This window comes from Malus sylvestris, chromosome 4, assembly GCF_916048215.2.
Source record: "Malus sylvestris chromosome 4, drMalSylv7.2, whole genome shotgun sequence".
Classification (NCBI taxonomy): Eukaryota; Viridiplantae; Streptophyta; class Magnoliopsida; order Rosales; family Rosaceae; genus Malus; species Malus sylvestris.
In genome coordinates, this window is record NC_062263.1 from 18,244,245 (window position 1) to 18,251,028 (window position 6,784).

The window sequence follows — 6,784 nt, forward strand, 5'->3', positions numbered from 1 at the left end:
TCAAACTTTTGCTTTTTCCTTCTTTTCCTCTCCACCAATCAAATTGTTTTCCCTCAACCTTGCACCTAATCAGAAATTAGAAGGTGCTCTCTTTCACTTAAAGCTCTCATTTCAAGCTCTCTCTCTTGGTGAATAACCACAGGGACACCGCCACCACACAAACGTCGTTCCGGCGAGTTCCTCCACCTCTGTCATGCCACATTACCATCACCACTACTAGCAGGGTTGCTCCGATGAGATATGCGAGTTTCTCAACCTAAGAACTAGGACTTACACTGTCAATGACCACTGCCACTGTTCACTTTCCTTCTCCAGCGAAACTTCATTTTCTGATCAAGGTAGGCCATGAGAACCCTCTTTCTTATACCCTTTTTGTTGTCCTGCAACAATCATTAGGTTATAGGTTTTTCTTGTTGACGATTTGATGCAGAATCGATTTGAAGAAAGAAACACCCCAGATTTTTGGAGGAGAACCATGGCCATCAGGCCACTTTCAAACCATTTCCCCGACCAACACAGACCACGATTGAGCATCTAATAGGTATAGACTTATTCTCTACATTCTTAACTTCAAAAAGGCTTTTGAATCATCGAATTTGGTTAACTTTCGAGTTAGAACTCAACTCTGGAAGTTGGGAAGAAATTTCCCAACTTTCTGGAAAAGTTTGGCCATGGTCATTTGGCCACTTTCAGACCACGTTTCTGGATAACACGGACCACACTTGAACCTTCTGTGAAAATGGATCGATTCATCACATTCCTAACTTTAATTTGGCTTTGTAGAAGTGTTTTTGGTTGAGAATCGAGCTCATTAAGGCCTCGGGAAGTTGGCGCAAAAATCTGCAAAAACTGCAGAAAATCGTGGAGAAAGCGAGTACACGCGTACTCGTAGGCGCGTGAACGCGCTTGACCACCTATATGCCATTAGCGCGTGCAGCACGTGGCAAGTTGTGTAGCCCTTTATGGCGGCATGTGACGGCATGTCCGACCTCCAGCCGACGTGTGTGTCCATGACGTCGAGTAAATCGATTTCATATATTTAAACCCTAGGTTTGAGCAAACTATGGGGGTTTTATTTAGGTTTCCGTATATGTGCTTTAATTAATTCTATTTTAGTTATTTCACATATAAGGGAAACGTATCCCTAGGAATTGCGGGGCCAGGCTAGGCTCGGGGGCTACGACTTAGCGACGTACTTGTGAGTGGGCAGTTTGTTTTTATACCTATACATATTATAGTTTCCATGAATGCGTATTTACTTCATTTTACGCTTATATTGCCTAGTATCATTATTGTGATATGAATTGTGATAAATGCTGCTATATGGTTGGGATATTACTATCATGACATTCATACATATCTGTACATGCTCATCTTGCTGCACCAGTGTTAGTACTCGCCCCAGGGCCAAGGCCAGTCCTTCATGTGTATGTTCACATCACACCATTCGATCTACTTAGATCCAAGTTAGGTGCCAGTCCTGTCGGGTAAATTGCATTAGGCAATCCGACTTGTATGTGATCGTGCTTCTGCACCAGCGTTCACGTGATCGTAGTACTAGAGCATATTGATTACACCCAGTCCTGTTCTTGTCAGAAATTATCTGTTCGAACTTGTGTGTCAGCTTAGATGGATGAGCACTTAGCTATACTTGATTATCACATGCTTTTATTATTGTGGCATTTATATATCATGACTTGGCATATTTCCAGTTATAATGCTGTTGTATTTTTGTTTACATACTTACGTAGTATGTTTTAAGGAAACTGTACTTGTCTTACGGCGAGGGGTTAGTATATTCGAAAATAAAGGTTTTTACAAAACGTTGTTTTGCTAACCCACTTAACTTTGTTTTTCGCCCCTCCAGGTTTAGTAGATGTGCTTACGTATAAACGAGGATTCTGGTAAATCTCAGGAGATGGTTATCATTAGTGGTATAACCCTTATCCTATTCATTATACTGTCTTATGCTCTAACATCACGTGTGAAGCTCACTCCCGCACTCCTTTGTTTAGGCACTTTTAGGTTTAAATTTATTCACATTCTTTTTCCACTACACTACACTTTATGGTTTCGTCACCTTTCAGGTGTTGGCCAGCACAACTCGATTCGAAGTCCAAGTGAGACTTTCCAGGTCAGAGTGTGTCACTGATAATATGTATATACATATAACATAACACACTGACACTGGCAGTGGCTATTGAAACTGTCCGACACTGGTTTCACCAGTGAAGCTGGGGGTATGACATAAATATACTTAACTGTGTCTTATGGCCATAGACGTCTACATACCCGTGTTGTGTGTATGTGCTATATGATAACCCACTAGATAAGCACCGAAAACATATCTAAAAAATCATACCAAATCACCAAAGCTCAAAAGCTCACAACCTCATCTCATAAACCCATGATAATTCATATTCGTAAGTGCACAGAATTTCACATACGAATATCCCATAATTTATATCCTTTAGTAAAATGTACATTTGATAAATTATAAATATTTCGTGAAAGTAATTTAAATAAATCATATATTCTCCGTAAACCATAAATGTGACGACCCGTCTCGAATAAATATATATTTTCTCCTCGAATGTGTGAAAATGACAATTATGCCCTCATTTGCTTGGTGATGTGGATGTATGCATATAGTTTTAAATTATTTTTCTCACTGACGTAATTAAATTGTACACGTCGTCACGAGCGTGTTGACGTGAGTTAGGGCTGAATCGGGTTCGTAACATAAATGTTACAAATGAATAAGTGGAATTGGGGTTGGTTTTATTTCCATTTGGACTCAATTACTTAAGCCCTAAATTCTATAGCCCAATTAGGGCTTGAGACCATTTGAAATTGGCCAATCCCGTAACACACATACATGCAACCCTCATCTCTCATTCCTTCTCTCTCACTCTCTCTTGTCTGTACGACCCGAGCTCTCCAACCTTCAAACACCATCAAAACACCACGGATCGAGGTTAGCATCTTCGTACTCCTCTCGACTTCCTAAGTTTGGTAGTACCATTGGCTCAAGGAAATGACTTAAAAAACCAGAGAATTTACGAGCTCCGACGAGGTGGAAGTTTACTCCGATGTGATCGCCGAGGTTTTACAAGGTTTTAAGGTCTAGAGAGGGTCCTAACCAACTCTATAGGGACCCTAGGCTAGTTTTGAAGTGATTTGGACGTCGGGAAACACAGGTTCACTGAGTTGTAGGTTTAGCCGGAATCTTGAAGGATTTTTTCGACCGTTTTCTATCGATTTGAGGACTTTAAATAGGTATGGTTGTGTTCTATACTTCAAGAGCTTCAAATCCGTATAAAATTCGTGAATTTTGGTTGAGAAATGAGGGAGATATTGAAGTTTTAAAAGGTTTCCAGTTTCTGAGGTAACAGACAGCAGCCGGCGGCGGCTCTGGCGAATCCACCGGATAAGAAGGGGAATATTCTGTCAACTTTGATGGAATATACTGACGGCGTTAGGTAACTCCGTTAGTTTTTAAACGGAATATTCCCTAATGCCGTTAGGGATTCCGTCAATGTGCCAGGCACGTGCCTTGGTCGGCGTGTGACATCAGAATTTTTTTCTAAAAATATGGGAATGCTTGCGGTATTAAGTAGGCCATGATGGTATATTCAAACACCCCAATTGAGCAACGTATGAGAAGTTATTACACGGTTTTGGTTATGTGCTTAAATTTAATGTTAAATTAGTTGTTTCGCATATAGGTGAGACGTTTCCGGAGGACGAGCATAGCCAGGCGAGACTCGGGGGTTACGACCCTACTACATACCAATGAGTGGGCTTTTGGTTTTCTATATATATGTATATATGTTTTCCATTTTCCCATAAATTGTTTTAAATGGATTTACATTTTTAAATGCCATGTTAATTACATTACATTTTAGTATATGCATTAGTATAGATATGCATATTATTGCATGACGCTGCGGGCGCCCAGGTAAGCTTCAAGTGAGTGTATATTGATGATAGTGATTGCAGTGTGTATGGTTATGTTTATATGCATTTAGTGCTCATTATCCTGCACCCCGGTGTTAGTGCTCTGCCCAAGGCTAAGGCCTAGCCTTTACGTGATCGTTCACCTCCCGCACCACACGCTCACCTTGGATCCAAGGTAGGTGCCAGTCTATCGTACATACCACATTAGGTGGTTCTAACTCGTAGGTGACTTGCGATACTTCGCACAGCCTTCTCGTGATCGTAGCACTTGACTTATCTATTTACACCCAACCTGTCGTACAGACCATATTAAGTGGTTCCGACTCGTGTGTAGGAATTGGTAGATGAGCTATAGGTTTAGCCGTACAGGTCATGTTAGGTGACTCCAGCTGACATATCAATTTACATTGATTTATTTCACATGGCTTACTTATTTCATTGATGAGATACTTGACATGGCATATTGTTGGTTTTCACTACTCTCGAGCATGATTTCTAAATATGTATGTATTATTATTTTCTGGGAAATTATACGGGTTTTACGGTGAGGGGTTATATTTTTGGAAAGAGAAATGGTTTTAAAAAGCTTTGTTTTTGCCCACTCATGTTTTCTGTTTTGCGCCCCTTCAGGTTCTAGTTAGACGTACGTGTTGGTGGCTTACGAAGACTCTACGGCGGTTCTGATAGACTTCAAATAATGTAGGAATTTCCTTCATGTCTTGTATAATTAATATTTAGCTGGATGGATTGCATCTAGGTTACCTATGCTTTGAGTACTTGCATTACTACTTTAAACACATCTGCTCACTTTTATAGTTATCTTAGTGTAAATTAGTTAGTTTTGGTTTTTAATTACTCACATTTTTATATCACTATCACTTCTGCTCTACGCTCATGGCTACGTCACCTTCATGTGACGGCCAGCATGTCTCGATTTCGGTCGGGGTGTGTCAATAAATATGGAAATCTGTAAAACATAATATAAAACATGCTCAATTCATGAAATATGATATGTATACAATCCTAATACTTTATAAAACATGCAATTTGAGAAGGGGTCCACTCACGAATATTCCGTTACCTGGGAGTTGCTCAAACTAGGGATAACAAGGTCACTTCCACCGATGCACCTAAACACAATTAGAAACCATTTAGTAAAACTCTACTAAAACGATAGAATTTGGGAAAATGGACAGCGGATTCGGATGCAGCACGTCGAAAACCCAAAGAGGGACCTCGGGTTCCTCCACACGCCGCAGCACGCGTCGCCACCGTATGGCTACCCGAGATGCCATGTGCTGCCTCGCGCCAAGATGGGTCGCCAAAAAATTCATTGGCACTGCCCTGGACGGCAAAGAAGAGCGTGTGCTCCACGCGCTGACCACAACAATTCCTACGCGCGGATCCACGAGCTAATCGTGGAAGCTGGGTATCAGGCTCGGGTCGGGTCGGATCTGAGCTTGGGTTGTTGGGTTAGGCCGAGTTGCTAGGTTGGGCTGAGTTTGATCCGGTTTGGATCTGAGTTCTAGGTCTTATGAGTTGGACCGGTTTAGGGTCAAAACTCAACCATTTTTCACACTCTTCCTACCAAAATGAAGCTTAAGAGAAGAGGAAGAGGAATATACCAACACAAGGTCCTACCGTGGCCGAAAAAGTGGTCTTAAACCTATGGTTCTCGTCGAAAAATGTCGTCATGTTTAAAAATGAGTTGCAGAAGTTAGGAACCTTAATTCTACTTCAAATTCAATATATAAGGGTTTCAGGACATTACCTCAAATGAGAAATTCCATAGTTTAGGATGGGTTTGATTTAGAACTCGTCGGAGAGTTTTCACTTAGAGGGAATGGTTGGCTTTCTTCATTTTTGAGTACTTGATCTTCACATGCAATGCCACCATTCAAGTCCATAGGTCAAGCTACGCCTAAATCAAGGAATATTGGTATGGATTTCACTCAAAAATTGGTGTTGGTGTGGGTGGTTCGTGCTTGAAGAGTGGAAAAGAGTTTGAGAGAAGAGAGGTGAGGGAGAGGGTTCGAGAGATTTGAGGGAGATGACACGAGGAGGAAGAGAAAGTGGGGTGTGGGCCCCACACGACAAAAAATAATAAAATATATAACCCTAATATCTAAAATGGTGAATTGACTATTTTGCCCATCGGTTTCATAGTTCCGTAAAACGTTCATCGTAACTCCAATTTTGATTCCACTTGCACCCACACGTTCGTAGTAATGAGTGCTACAAGGATACGCCAAGAAATGAATCTCATGTGACACGACGCGGCAGTCAACAAAAGTCAACGTTTTACATCAAAGGGCATTTCGTAAATTCACGCTTTAAAAATTATAAAGCCATAAAATATGGGACGGGTCGTTACAGATTCATTAGGTTGCATGACACATTGATATAAGACAAACATAGATAAAAGTAGGGGTGGGCACGCTTTGATTTGGCCAGTTCCACCCTCAAATCGGAACTGAAAAATATCAACAGTTCGATTTAATGCAGTTTCGCTTAAATTTATTACTAAAATCATACGGTTCGGTTCACACCGATTCCGGTTCGTTTCATGCCAATTTATAGTTCTAACCAAAATTATATATATAGTTTTTCGAATCTTCTACTTCCAATACCAAATACATATTTAAACCACAAATTCATGTAAATTTGAGTTCTCACTACTAGATCTACAAGATTTGTGATCAGACTATAGAAAGTGTATGTATAAAATTTAATCAAAAGATGGAAAACCTCAATTCAAGACCAAAGTATATATCCTAAACTAAAATTAAAATGTACACAATATATATATATATATATATATATA

At 40.3% G+C, this 6,784-nt stretch overlaps 1 long non-coding RNA gene across 2 annotated transcripts; it reads left to right on the top strand.

Annotated features, from left to right (window-relative positions):
* On the top strand, nucleotides 1-4,798 carry LOC126619971 (uncharacterized). 2 transcript variants are annotated; one of them, XR_007622208.1, is made up of 4 exons: nucleotides 1-338; nucleotides 431-541; nucleotides 1,868-1,934; nucleotides 4,591-4,798. It is a non-coding gene; the product is annotated as an uncharacterized LOC126619971 (long non-coding RNA). The 2 variants fall into 2 exon arrangements; XR_007622209.1 differs by lacking the exon at nucleotides 1,868-1,934 and having other exon boundaries at nucleotides 8-338.
* Nucleotides 4,799-6,784: the final 1,986 nt, after the last annotated feature.